This window comes from Calypte anna, chromosome 3, assembly GCF_003957555.1.
Source record: "Calypte anna isolate BGI_N300 chromosome 3, bCalAnn1_v1.p, whole genome shotgun sequence".
Lineage (NCBI taxonomy): Eukaryota > Metazoa > Chordata > Aves > Apodiformes > Trochilidae > Calypte > Calypte anna.
The window spans coordinates 45,974,420-45,989,670 of record NC_044246.1 but is presented as its reverse complement, the minus strand read 5'-3'; positions in this window follow the sequence as shown (position 1 = coordinate 45,989,670).

The window sequence follows — 15,251 nt, the reverse complement described above, 5'->3', positions numbered from 1 at the left end:
TGGGGGTCATTATGCATACTGTAGCTCAGAATCCTTCCCAAAACCCAGGGCAGTTATCCTCAGAGTGCTTTGCTGCAGGCAGGATTTCCTTTTCCTTGCTGTACAGGTGAGAAATTGAACTACTGAATACCTGAGAGACCTGGCTAAAGTTGTACTGAGAATCTCTGTCAAAACACGGTTAGATTTTCACTCTGAGGACTGCTGCTGGCCAGTTCCTGTATGGCATTTATGCTCAAGTGGTCTGCGTTGCCACTGACACTGGTGCATTCTCACAGACATATTGGAAGAGTTCATACCCACTACAAGAGAAAAAAACGTGACAATCATGTTCAAGACATTATTTGGGCTACAAATGAAACTGAATTTGTTAAGAGTAGAATAAATATTTCTTTCCTGTTATATCTACTTGTCATCCATCTAAGAAGCCCAAATCACCTTTGTATCAAGGAGATGATGAATCATAGAATCATAGAATTGGCTGGGTTGGAAGGGACCTCAGAGATCATCAAGTCCAACCCTTGATCCACTACTGCTGCGGTTGCTAGACTATGGCACTGAGTGCCACATCCAGTCTCTTTTTAAATATCTCCAGGGACGGAGAATCCACTACTTCCCTGGGCAGCCCATTCCAATGCCTGATCACCCTCTCAGTAAAGAAATTCTTTCTAATGTCCAACCTAAAGCTCCCCTGGCACAACTTGAGACTGTGCCCTCTTGTTTTGCTGAGAGTTGCCTGGGAAAAGAGACCAACCCCCCCCTGGCTACACCCTCCTTTCAGGGAGTTGTAGAAAGTGATGAGGTCTCCCTTGAGCCTCCTTTTTTCCAGGCTGAACAGCCCCAGTTCCCTCAGCCTCTCCTCACAAGACTTGTGCTGAAGTCCCTTCACCAGCCTGGTTGCCCTCCTTTGGACCTGCTCCAGGACCTCGATATCCTTCCTGAACTGAGGGGCCCAAAACTGAACACAGTACTCGAGGTGTGGCCTCACCAGCGCTGAGTACAGGGGCAGAATCACTTCCCTCGATCTGCTGGCCACACTGTTCCTGATCCAGACCAGGATGTCATTGGCCTTCTTGGCCACCTGGGCACACTGCTGGCTCGTGTTCAGCTTCCTATCAATCCGAACTCCAAGGTTCCTCTCTGCCTGGCTGCTCTCAGCCACTCTGTCCCCAGCCTGGAGCTCCCCATGGGGTTGTTGTGGCCAAAGTGCAGGACCCGGCACTTGGCCGTGTTGAACCTCATCCCTTTGGAATCAGCCCAACTCTCCAACCTGTCCAGGTCCCTCTGCAGAGCCCTCCTGCCTTCCTGAAAACAGATAAAAGAAACTTATTTAATGTGCTGCTGGATTTGCACAGTCTGTACTTCATGGCCCTGTTACTGTTGCGAGGTATGGGTGGAAGAATGCCCACTGGTTTTTGTGGATCTATGGGCTGTGTGCTGCAAGCCTGGTGGTTTCTTTGCAACAGGATTTGAGCTACAGCTTTCTGGGACAAGACATGCATCATTCCTGGCACAGCAGGGGAAAGCAAGCGCAACCTATCACAGTTTCTTCCACCTCATGGCAAAGTTGGAGGGAGGATGGGGAAAAAAAGGCTCTCTGATTACAACTCCTCTATGTCCTTTGGCAGAGAGAACACAGCGTAATTGTGGGCCAGAATTTTGCCATTAAGAGCTAAATCCTTGAAAACTGTAATTCTGCAGACTATCAGCAAGGGAAAAGCATGTTTCTCAGGTTTGCACTGAGAGTTGGGAAGAATGGGAACATGTTGTCAGGGTGGGGGAAGAGAGGCATTATGATGCTGTAGAGATCTGGGTGCAGCCCCAGACACTTGCACAGTTTCTGTTGCAGAATACACACTGCTCCCCCTCCTCCTCTGGGCACTTGATCAGCAGTCACCTTTGTTGCCCTTCCCCTTCCACAGGAGGTGGGAAACTACCTCTGCCCAGTTAAAAGATCTAGGAAAAGGATCTATGTTCCTTTATTCTTCCTAATCAATACATTGCCCAACACAGCATCAATGTGTTGCCTAGCACAGGCAGGGTCCTGTGACCTGCAGGGACTGGTGTGCCAGGAACTAATAATAAATCACAAATATCATGCAAGTTCTGTGACAGACCCTTCCTTCCTTCCTTCCACAGGCTTGTGCTCAAGGTATGGGGTAAGAAAAACAAAAGAGGAAAGAAACAGCTTATTACATGTCCAGATCGCAGTAGTTTGGCAGTCTTTGCTTGAAAAAGGCCTGGTAGCACATGAAAAATTAATCAGTATTTGAAGGACTGGATCATTAGTACAAGATCTAGTGCACTGATGAAGGACTGAAAATACTGCATGAATAAGTCATTCATAGCTTATCGTCCCAGTAATAATTTCTTCAGTGATAGCGACTTCTTAGAAAGTATTAAACTGAGCATAGTGTTCAGTTTATCTTAAATATATCTTAAAATTGAAGATATATCCAGGTCACATTTTAGCTGTCTCTGAGGTTGAGTGTCAGAAGCAGGATGGAAGGAAATGAACCATTTCTATGAGCTGTTTGTACAGGGATGTGTGATGGGCAAGTCCTTATCGTCAGCAGTGCCCAAAGGGTCGTCTTTGAAGGGACGCATCTATAGGCAATTCCTCTCACATCGAAATTCTGCAGTCTTCTTATGTCAGTAAAATATTTGACATAGCTTGTGGCTAGCTGGACCTTCTAGGTCCATTCCAAAAAGTAGTATGTGGTCTGCAGAAACATATTATACCGTGAGGCATAAGTTAATCTTAATTGCTGTGTTCCCTCCCTTTTTAGGCTTGGCTTTGTCACTGCCGTAATGTTCTTTTAATGTTGTTATTGTTTCTTCCATGTAAAACATTAAGTGTTTTACAAGTAATGGATGGCCAGGTCTCTGATTGGTTGCAACAGCTCAGTTATGTGTACTGCTAAAATGTTAGCTAAAGGAGACGATTAAGAGTCTGTGTGTGCAACTAAGATGGATTTGGGGCTTCTGATCCTCTGGCAGGGTGTTGCCTGGCCTCACAGGTATTACCAGCCCAGATTACGTTGTTGTACCCTGCTATAACTTCTTATGAGTTACTCCACTGTTTCCAGAGGAGAATCCGTCCCTGCTGCTGGTGACGGGTGCTCCCAAAATGACAAAGTCCCAATTGTCCTCCTTGTGCTATTCATTTGCCACATGTTTAAAAATGAATGTAGCTATGTGAATCAGAGGAAAAGTTCAGGCAGAGGAATAATTTATAATTCCCAATAATATTGCTTCTAGCTACTGCTCTATAGTGCCAGTTCCTGCCCAATGTGGTTTAAGCAGCTAACAGCTATAAAAGTTTGTTGACCTGAGAGGCTTAGTATCAACCATAGGTACAGTCAAAGTCAATATGGAGGCTGAAAATCTAGTGCTAATAGAAAAATAGAAGTCAATATTTAGGATGTGAGTCAGGAACTTAAAATAGGAAAGTGAAACAGATGAGGGCTGTAGCTGCAAGAGTGCTGGAGGTGGAATGTTTAGATCCAAGGACCACTGCTGATTACTATCTTCCCCTCTAACAAGGTTGCTTATTCTACTTCAGAAATTCATTTCCAGTGGCCAGGCCACCTCCCTGACCTATATTCCTCAGACTGCCATTACGTCAGAGCCTACCTATTTGGGGTTATAAGTGAAATCCTCTGTCTTCTAGGTGAAATCCACAGGTAATTATATGTGGGGCAAATACGGGCTGGGGCATGGAGAGGCCAGGAGAAGAGTTTGGCTAAGTTCTGTTTATACTGGAAAATCCCCTTTCTAAGGCTGTACTGTTAAGCCTTGGGTAGGGGGCACAGGGCAACTCCCCCCGTATGAGATGGTAGCTGCTGGGAACAGGGATTTCACAGTGTGGCTCTTCCAGCTAAGCGTCAGCTGGAAAAGTAACCAGCTGTAAGTGGGGGGTTTCATGCTGGAGAGGGGCACGAGGAAATGAGAGCTTTTACCCACAAATGAAAATGATGTGGCCTTATTTATATGCTGAGGGATGGGGAGCAATGCTCGAGCACGCTGTTTGGTGAATTTATGTGCCCTTCAGTGAGGTGGCATTTTAATTTATATATCCTTTCCTCAGTTTGCTTGCAGCGGACCAGATCTCCAGCAGATGTGTGTCTGTCCAGCTCCACTAAAGTCAGTAGAGCCTCTTCACTCCAGCTAGGGAACACATCCATATCTTCTGGTATTTAAAGAAATTGCCATCTGCCAGGCTCTCCCATTGCACTCCCTTTCCATGGAGACTTGGTAGCTGGAAAGGTTTCTTGGGAATTACACTGACATTATTTTGCTACTGTAAGAGGACCCCAGTATATCCGCTTCCAACATATGTGATGACATTCCTTTGTTTTGGCTTTGATGTCATAACATTGTTTTCACAGGCTTGCCCTGATCTTGTTGTGACAAGGTCAAGTCCCATTCAGTTCAAGAGGAAAATATTAATACCAGGATGAAAAACCCTGGCATTAATTATGCTCTGAACAGTAACTTCAGACATACGCTGCTGTCTCTATTTCTTGCATGTCAAGTGCTTCAGACAACACAATGGGTTCGTGGTGCAATCCTAGCATTGACTCAGAAAACAACTGTGTACTCTAATGAATGACTGCTGGACAGAAAGAAATCATATTCAAAATCTGAACTGTGCTGAAAAGTAATACCAGAAGTAGCAGGGAGAGAAGTGCAACAAAGTGTGTTGCAGTACAACACAGCTAACTAGGAAAATCTGTTATTGAAACTATTTTTGGTGAAAAGTAAGGTTTGTTTCAACTGAGCTACCTGAGGTCTCTATATAAATTTGAGCTTTTTGTTTTTAAATCCAGATGCCACAAACCTCAGATATTTAAGCTGAAGCAGGTTGGTTGTAATATGGTTCTTGTTTCATGCTACCCCATCTGACTATTGTGAACTACTTAATTAATTGTGAACCACCATTTAATTTAATGTAATTGAATATATCTATAATTTGCTAGCATTATTGTGATATCAGTAGTGTTTGTTATTTTTTCTGGCCAAGTGCTCAGGTAATATGGCATGTCAGCACATCCTAAGATATATACATTTGGTTACGTGATGCCTGGTAGCTATTTAACTCAGTATTTCAGGTGTAGAAACTGAGGCATGTTCCAAGGAATTATTTGCCCGGGGTCCTATATGCAACCTGTTGTAGACTCAGTATGTAACTGGATCCCAGACTGATGGGATGTTTCCCTGAACTAGAAAAAGTCCGGTCAGCTCAGAGTCCCTTTTGCTGCAGCCTTACTTTTGCTAAGGAAGAAACATACTGATCTCTGTTTGTCTCACCTTGGAAAACAGTATTAAAGTGGATATAGCACCTTTCAGTGAAGTATTTTCATATGGAGATTTCTCAGAGATACAGAATCCATAGAGATACATAAGGTATATGTAGAGAGTTCTCTCAAGGCTGGCCAAAATCAAGGGTTTCTGATTCTAAAGAAACCAAAAGAAATGACATTTTCTTTCCTTTATAATGTCAGGTAAAGCAGCAGCTCCTGGATCTGGCAGCTGCTCAGTTTGTTCTCTGTAGTAATTCTGCTGAAGCCTTGATGCCTTTCCACCTCTGAGGAAAAAATTAATGGGCTCCTGGTCCCCTGACTGCCTTTTGGCTCCTTGCTCCATCCCTGTACAGCAACCTGATGGCCTTTCACCTGTGTTGCCACTTGTATTTGAGTGGCTGAGCTATGAGTTGGATGATGGAAACTTGCTGCTGATTCCAGCACCCTGTGGAGCTGCAGGGACCTTCCTCCACTATTTCCCTGCTGGGACACAAGGCAGAGGATGCCTGCTTCAGGGTTACATCACCTGTTGCATCTGGGTAGGCCAGCAATACACACAGGGCTCCTAAATCTCTGCTTTGCCTTTGATAGGGCAAAAGGGAATCGAGTGCAGTATATTTCAAATGAAAATTTTTGAGGCTCTTTGTGCCAATGTGTCTGATGGAGCATGGAGAGCCTTTCCACTGGGGGCAATTTTCATCATCATACCTCTGAGGTAGTTCCATGATTTCAGAACAGACAAGCCATGAGTCAGTTATAAACAGAACTGCAAGCAATGTTTTGTTTGCAGACTATTGTATAAATCATTGGGTATGTGTCAATTTATTTGGTTTTGTTTCACATATAGTTGGGGATTGTAAAACCTTGTTACAACATATACGTTTCCTATCATCTAGACACCAATTCAACAGTAAAGACTTTAGAGGAAGGGAATGTCCTCAACTGACCTAAAATTGCTTTATTCTGCATAAGCATGTCATGATTGTTAAAAAACTTAGGCTCTTCATGGACAGAAAATTGGAATCTCTCCCCTCAGACTGTACAAATCTTTCTATTGTGAGCTCTGATGAGTCAGGAAATATTGGATTTTAAACTTACCACTCTTGCAAGACCAAATGTTGAATATTCTCTTGATTAGTTTGTAATTTGTGATTTTGCAGAGGTGTTACCCATTGAGGAGCAAAGCTTGAATCACTGTTATTTGGGCTTATGTCTTAAGACATATCTCCAGGGAGGTCCCAAGGAGGAATATTGACATCTGTTTCCTTACTCTCTTTGCCAAAAAGAGAACAAAAAATATCTTGACAAGTGGACTGGTCTAAAAATGAGTTGCAAGACAAAACCACAACTCCTTTACTGAACTCATGACTGCTTAGAGTAGAAGATGACAGTATTCTTCTTCACTGTCCCCACACAAAGAAACATGTGCCTGTACATGTTAAAACACTGGCTATCTTTCCTGATCTTCCTACAGAACTGACTGTGAAAAAGAGAAGACAAAAGTTGGAAAGTAAAATAAAATGTCTTTTCCTAAAAGACTCTTTGACATGGAAAAAAACCAATTCAAGTGAGAAGAAATAAACCCTCACAGCATTGTGTGCCCTGGGTAAAGGTAGAAAAAACAAGCAGCAGTTTCCAAGGCTAACCTGCTGCAGGTACATTTGACCCTTTTCCCCAAGATGGATTTCATTAGTATATCTCAAGGAGGATGAGATGTTAAATGATTCAGGCTGGATAAGATTTGCTGCAATGGAAAACTTACATGCCTCTATGCTTCTCTAGTTGAAAAACCATTTGAGAAAATAGATTAGCAAATCATTGTTGCAAACTGGACTGTTAACCTAATAGCAGAAAATGCAAGGGGATTTGAAACTGCATTTTAATTTGTCACCCTTTTAAATAATTTATTGTACATCTCACAATATATTGAAATTAAAACCTGAAGTATGACATACAGTAAATAATTCAGAATGGCTCTTTCATCAAGTGTGGGCTGGGTTATTGATACTTCATTTTAGTTAGGTAGACATCAATGGCAGCTCCAGCAGGGAATAGCTCAGTTGACTAACTTTGTTTGTGTTGGTATGGGTGAAATTCTCCTTTAGGTAGTCTGTAAACTCCTTGAACTTAGTACTCATTCAGTTCTTCTAGACTGTAAGGAAGACTTCCTGAAGCCTGAGAAGCAAGAACAAATAACCTCATGTGGCCTCCTACTTTATGGGCCAGCCACCCTAACTCCAGGATGAGGCTGCAGCTATTGGTCAAAACCTGATCATCTCCACTATGTATCAAAGATGCTGGAGAGGCATGAGTACAGCACCCAGCAGTACCAGGAGCCAGTGCAGGAGTGGTGTTATGATTGGTGGCAGGTGCTTTCACATTAGCAAAACCAAATACATTCATTACTGCAAAACTTTGTTATTTGAGATTGAAATCTTAACAACCAATTAGTATCTCATTAGGATTCTATTTATATAGCTAAGATAATTTATGAGGAAAGAAAACACTTGGGACTCCACTGAACAGTCAATTGACTTTAACTTTGGTGAAGCAGCCAGCCAACTGCATTTAGAGCTTCCTTGCTACCCAGATAATAGGGAGAACAAAAGGACCTGAACCCATAAGCAGAAAACAGCCTTCCTGGACAATGATGGGAGAGCATGGCTTAAACCTCCTTGTGCCTCTGCTCCTACTAATTGAGGGGTAATGGGCTTTCCATTGCCCACACACTCTCTAGGGTATACTGACTTATTCTGAGCAGAAAATGTGTGTGGTTTTCTTTTGATCTCCAGCGAAGGAGAGGGGTCATCACACCTGTTTGAAATTTGTGTATCGGTCCTGTTCAGCCTTTCTCAGAGGAGGTCTGTATGTTGTTATTGGTAATTTAGTTTACTACAGGGCAGTGTGAAACTGGCACTCCCGCATTTTGGGAAGGAGTTACTGAATGAAGTTATTAGTTTCTGTAGTGAAAGATGGTATTTAGAGAGTGCTCCGGTACAGCAGACCCCTTGGTGGTGCCCGTAGGCTTAGAATTATAGGGTTTATGAATACCTGGAAGGCACTTGCTCAATCTTTAGGAAGTGGAAAGAAGTCAATTATTTTTAATTTCGAGGGGTTTTTTTAGGAGGGCTAGTCATGTGGAACTGCAGCTAGTGTTGTAAGCACTAAAACAACAAGGGAATGGAGACCCAGTCTCCCATGGCAGAAGGAAATCAAACAGGAGCTGTGAAGTGTTGTTTTTGGTTTCCAGTGCCAGATGTGGATTTAATCTGATTGAGGTCTTGCTGCTTCTTCTGTGCTTGCTCACCAGAAAGCTCCGTAGAACCAGGCAGCCATGACCCTGAGTAGATTGATGTATATCACTGTGTTTCTGGCAGAGGGTAGAAACGTGATGCTGCACTAAAGTTCATTCCCACTGCCTCAGGAAGCAGCTGTCTGAGGAAGATGGGGCTGAGGAAGAAGTGTCCAGAGCGGGGCTTTGGGTGGCTTTCCTCACCTGCCTTGGTATTCAGGTGCTTATCTATTTTCTTGGGAGAACATGAGAGGAGAAAAAAATCTGTTAAAGGCAAGAGAAAAGAGGCACTTGCTTCTTATCGAAACTGAATATTGACATTTCCTACCAGTTAAAGCTTGTGTTCTTGAACCATTGTTAAGGGAAAATATTTACAAGCTGAGAATGGATTCTGAAGGTAGAGCACCTGGGAGAATTATGGGAGACTCTCTTTAAGGCAAAGATTCTGGGTTTTGTCATATTTACTCATGGCCTAGTCCCAGAAATGCCATGATACTCTAACTGTTATTAGGATGGGCTAGGTCTTCAGCTGCTTTGAGTCAGCTCAGTCTCAGACAACCTATGCAAGTTGACTAGACTAAGACTTTATATTCCTCTCCAAGGCTTGAAGTGGGAACACTAAAAACTTGCAAACCAAAACTGAGCTAAAGCAAAAAATGTCCTGTCTGATACTAATACATATTCAGACCCAAAAGAAGCCATATGAATCTGCTCTGTAGAAGAAGAAAGCTATGTAGGATCTGTATTTATCATCTGATTGTAATTATTAGCTAATTGCACTCCAGAGATTAAATCACTTGTAGAGGCAGTACGGAACTTTGGAATATCTCCGGAGGGGCACAGAAAATTGAATATCTGATAAACTATGACATCAGAGCAACAAAAAGAAGAAACAAATGAAATAACACATCTTCTTTCCCTCACGAATATCTCCTTGCTCACTCATAGCCTTCCTGGGAAATACCTGCTGAAGGTAAACATTTGCAGTTAGAGGCAGGTTATATAGTGGGTGATGACACTGCACTCTGTGAAATGCCTGTTTGAGACGTGTGTGTGGCTGACATTCATGGAATGTGGAAACAATATCTTATCCCATCCTTTTCTTTTTGCATCCATGTGCCCATGGATCGAAGATATTCTTCACAGTGTGGAAGGTGGGCAGTGGCTTCATCCTCCCCAAAAATCTCCAGTCACTGGCTGGAAAATGTTTTCAACCTACATTGCAACACACAGCACAGCATGAAAACTGTGTGTAGGCCTGGGATCTAACTCAGTGCTGTGATCCTTAATCTCAGTATGAAGGGGCAGCCGAGCTCTTTCTGCTCTGTAGTGGCCCTCAGTGTCTCCAGGGAACTGCCCTCATCAGCACACAAAACATTTTCCTCTCTGGTTGACTAATTCAGCTGCTGTAGGGATACAGCTGGTGCTGCCCTGAAGTTGTTTTCATGTACTGCATGCTCCAATATTTGCTCTGAAAGCTTCTGCCACAGGAGTCACTTTTACCTCATCTGCAGGAGTTTCAGGGAGATTGCTGAAGTTTTGCTTTTCTGGCTTTTTCTTCCTTTGCCACTTGTTTTAATGATGCTGCACAAATTCTTCATTGCTGATCCAGTTGGTGCAGATCACATGGGAAGCATTCCCAAGGAGACTGGGTCACCCAGGAAGAGAAATCAGCTTGGGAAAATCACTCCTTTCTTCATACATCCTCGTTGCTCCTCCCCCTGTCCTGCTGTGTGTGTCTCTCTCTCACATTAAAAAAAAAAAAAAAAAAAGCTTTGAAGGCTTAAATCTCAAATGTGAGCTACTGGGGCTTTTATTGCCCTTTTTTTTTTTTTTTTAATCCAGAAAAGCTTATGTTCACTTAAAATCAAAATTACTTGAATCTAATTGGAACCATTTTCTGTAGCTCCAGATTCATTGCTTGAACTCAATAATAAATGAACTTACAAAGTGTTTTTGTTACTAAAGGAACCGTAGTTGGGCAGGCCAGATCATCAATCATGATTTCCTTTTGTAGGCTTAATATGAACCTCATTTGATGTTGAACGAAACAAAGTTAGCTGAAAAGTTAGCTACTGTACCTTCAGCTATGGCACGGAAGGGACCATGGTTCCTTCAGATCTTTTAATCCTGGTTTACAAGCTAAAGATTTTAACTGAGCTTTCATTATTAAATGAATTTACATTTAATTTAAATATAAAGGGAAAGAACATACCTATGATGTGTAGGTTCCAACTGAGATCAAGACCACACTTCATTGTTTCAGACAAACCAGCTCTTTGAACCTCTTTACTGCAGGAACACTAGTTTTGGAGAAGAGATGGAGTGGGGCTGGGAAGGAGGTATGTGAAGGGAGGGATGATGGCAGTCTGTGCTTTGATCAGCTGAGTTGTCTGGGATTACATTCCTGGCAGCCAGGTTTGCTTCAGAACGTTCCTGTGCTGAATAGAAGGCAGACGGAGAGAGAAGGGGAGAGTTCTTCATCTCTGGGGTGGACTGGCCACTGGGAATGGAAAGTCTGAACCCAGGCAAGGTGTTACCAAGCTGTGCCATATATGGGAGAAGTAGCTTCATAGTCGTTGACAGAAACTCTGGGCACAGGTAGTGCTGAAGTGGAGATCACTGGTATCTCCTGCCCATCTTACGGTCTGATAGTGAAGGAACAAAGCCTGAATAAGGTTTGACTGAATATTTGTCTCTAGTGGACAGATTGATTCTGGGGAGAGATTTGGGACCTCAGGTTTCTCTGGTGAACTGGATAAAAATGTATTCACTGCCATCACTAACCAGTTTTTTAAAAAGCCAAATGTGAGATAAAAAGCTGCCCAAAGGGATGGTGGGCACATATCCTCACCTGGCACCAGCGCTTTCTGCCAAGTCAGTTGCTCATCCTTGCTCCTCTCTTCCTCCCCTGAGCTGCCTCTCCCTTTACACCTGCCAGCAGAACAGAGCGTACAATTACTCCCTAACCTGGTACAGAGAAAATAATTGGACTTAGCTTGACAGCATGGAGAAATTTTATCCTAACTCAGAGAATATGGGGAGACCTGAGTTTGGGAGCAGTTATGCATGCAATGTGGAGAAGGCTTTGGTGAGGATGTGGAAGGAAAAGTTGATCCCTTTCTGGCTCCCTGCAGCCAGAACAGGGCTTATAGCTGTAGCATGACACTATGATGAAGAGGATGTAATTCAGAACTCAGGTGCAGTTTGGGCCAGCTTGTGGACCAAATGCAATGTAAAACTATGTTGTGGTACCTGATGTTGGTGTGCCAATGCAGAGGTCTGTAAATTCTGACGAACCTGTGCACATTTGCAGCATTAGTTTAAATATCCTTCAGCCCTCTGTGGGAATGGCTGAACATGGGACTCAGCCCCACAGGGGTCCTCGGGAGCCCTCTCTCACCTCTCTGCAGCTCAGCAGCACCCCAGGGATCCCACCCCATTTCAGTCTGGGCCTGCCCCAGAGCTGCCCTCTGGATCACTGCAACTCTGCTTTCAAGTGGTTTCCCCTCTAGGCTGCTTTAAATGCTCTTATCAACAACTTCTGTACAGACAAAAGGTGCCTCCAACAAGTGTGTGGAATCATCATCAGCTGATTGAGGTGATGACAATGTTAACACAGGACCTGTGTTCTCCCTGTGGCACCTGGGCAGACAGAGGTTGCCACGGCCTTGGGCTACACCTGCAGTGCTTGGGAACACTTTTGGACCCAAACAAAAGCCAGTGACTGATTGCACTGCTTTCAGGCCAGCCCAAGAACCTCAGTCCTAAATGTTTTTTAGCTGTGGTTTGTTCCAGCATTCCTGGGACCATCCCCAAGCAACAGTTCGCATGCAGCCACCCTGGTGTGGAAGCTAGCACTGAAGCAGGCTTTTCCATGCCAGCTGGTCTCCATGCCCAGGAATGTTCCCAGGAGCACTTTATTTACTAATAGAGATGCAGCCTTTAGAGGAAGAACTACAAACAGGGCTGTGGGTCTAGCTTACTCCCATGGAATTTTGCCCTGGGCTTCGGAAGGAGAGATTTTTCTCTTCTGAAAATGCAATGGGACCAGGAGTAGCATGGACTGATGTGCTGTTGGAAGGGAAGAAAAAAAAGTGGGGAATAACATGCATTTTTTGGTCATGTCTTTGAGCTGCTCTGCAGTGATATGACGGGTCACTTTGGTACTGCTGGACCTGATTTCTAGTTAATGCCCTAACATAGGTGTAAATATTGCCTTCATTACCAGGGAGGGAAGAGGAACAATTTTTCTCCAGTGGTTAGAAACTAGAGACACTCTGACTCCTGAACCCCAGTTTCTGGCCTGGAAACCTTGCCTTGTGTTGGCTTTGCAAGCCCTGTGTGGTAGACTGAAGCTGTAGCTGCCAACCAACAAATGCCCGTGCTGCACTCCCACTGACCTGGTAAGGGTAAGATAGAGATCCAGTTTCCCACCATTAGCTTGGGATTTCATTTTCCCCCGTAAGATAGGATCTTGTGCTGAGGTTTCTTATGCTTTCTGAATGTGAAATACTACAATAAGAGAAAAGCTCTAATGCCTCTTCATTTGGTTGTGTTAGTTAGCCTTTCCTGTTTTTTTTACATCATTTATATCAAAGTAGTGGTAGTCTAGAGCCCTTTATCAGTTGCAGGGATAATAAAGGGATTACCAGGAGCAGATATCCCCCTCTTGAGGGACATGGAAATATACTATTTCTCTGAATACAGTAGGGATATTCCTCTATTCATGCACTGCTCTGCTTAAAAATGTTTAATTGAAATTATCACCATGTTGGAGCTCAGGAGCCCCCCCACATGGGGTTTTGGGAAAGCCACAGAGCAGATCAGGAGCCAAAAGAGATTGACTTAGACCCTAAAGCTAACAGCTGCAATAGCTGATACCCAGTGTGCTGAGACTGACAATACACTGTGTTATCAACAGCATCTGAGTTACATACCTGTGCCCATTGTTTGCCTGCAGAATGGATAAACTGGGTTCCAGGACAACTTCTCATGAACTGTAAGACCAAGCATATCGCTGAAGTCTTCAGTTCCTGCCTTTTTGTTACTGCTTTGGAGTCAGCAGCAATAGCAACCATTTCTTACAGTGAGTCTGTGTAAACACACATGCAGCTCCCTGCAGCAATGCAGCTGAGGTGTGCGGGATTTACAGCTCATGTGGACACAGCAGACCAGCACAGGGCCCAGGTGCTACTTTGCCCAGATTTTATGGCCCAGCTCTTGTGATGAATGTGAGCTACCCTAGCCCTTCTATAATAGTGGTGATTTTCAATCCAGGAACCTAGAGGGCTTGCTAAATGCAGGTTTCAAATAGAAGCCATCATCATGAAGCAGCATAGAGGAATTTTGCATTTCTAAAGAAATTATAATTCATTATTTCTGATGAAAGCAGACATGTAAAATATGTGTATAGCTTCCTGGGTATACATGGCAGTTTGGTGCAAATAGTCATTCAGTCAGGCTAGCTGTGAAAGCACTTTGGCTTAAGGGAAATAAACCTTTATTTTATCGTATGTGTATGTTTTCATTTGGAGAGTTCATAGAAATGTTTTTTCACAGTTTTGGCCCTGGCAAATTCAGCTTGTTTTATCAGAACATGTCCAATATTGTAAATAAATTGAATGGAAAAAAATAATATTTACATCTTATTACAGTGGTGTATTTTTTAATCTAGCAAAGTTTCTTAATTTTAACATCTGACATTTTAGAAGTTGCTTAGGGAAAAATGGATACAAACCTATTTATTTTTTATTAAATATATTTTGTAAGGAAACTGTTTCCCCACCAGCTGCAGAAATTAATGTCACATTTGATTGCACAGTGTGGAATTTCAGTTTTACACTGGTATGGAGAGAGTGGCCCCGATTTATCAAGGATTTATTAATAAAGTTTAATTCAGTTTCTTAGGGTTCTTCCTAGGCTATGTGAGTATCTGAACCAGGATTTACAGAATTCATTCAGACTGGGAGGTAGCAATTTTGGGCTTGTGATGATCTTGCTTCTTCCCTGATTCATGTGCTGGCTGCCTTCTCTGGCAAACAAAGAGGAGCAGAAAAAATTTTGGGGCAATTGCTTTTCCTTTTTCAAAACCCAGTGACAAGGCTGTACACAGAGGCTTGGGATACACACAGCGGAGCAGAGAACAAGTGAGAAGGTCAGAGGTGGAAAATAAATGGAGTTTATTCCATGGCTGCCCAGATTGTTTGTTTGTTTAGTATTTTGATTTATTTGAAAGGAGTTTATTCCATGGATGATTAAAGGAATGTATTTGATGTTTGGTAAACCCAGGTTAAGTGGATGTGAATGTTTACTGAGTCTGTACACGTGAATACTGTTTAGAAAACAGAAAATGTATGAAAGGGCAAACTTTCTCAAGTTCACTGCTTGTCTCTGACACTGTGACTGATTCCTTTTGGGAGCAAATCTGTGTGTTGCTACCCTGACCACCATTCTGACCAAGGTTGTAAAAAACTCTGTCTTCAGCACAGATAGATCTTCTTCCAAGATCAGAGATTTTCTCTGTGGATGAATGAGATTATTATATTCCTGCTAGTATTCAGAAGTTGCAGCAAGAATTGTGGACAAGGCACTGCAGGAATTCGTCAGGAAAGTCTTCGGTAATAGATTTGGTATTGGGCTTTTCAAAAATGTTT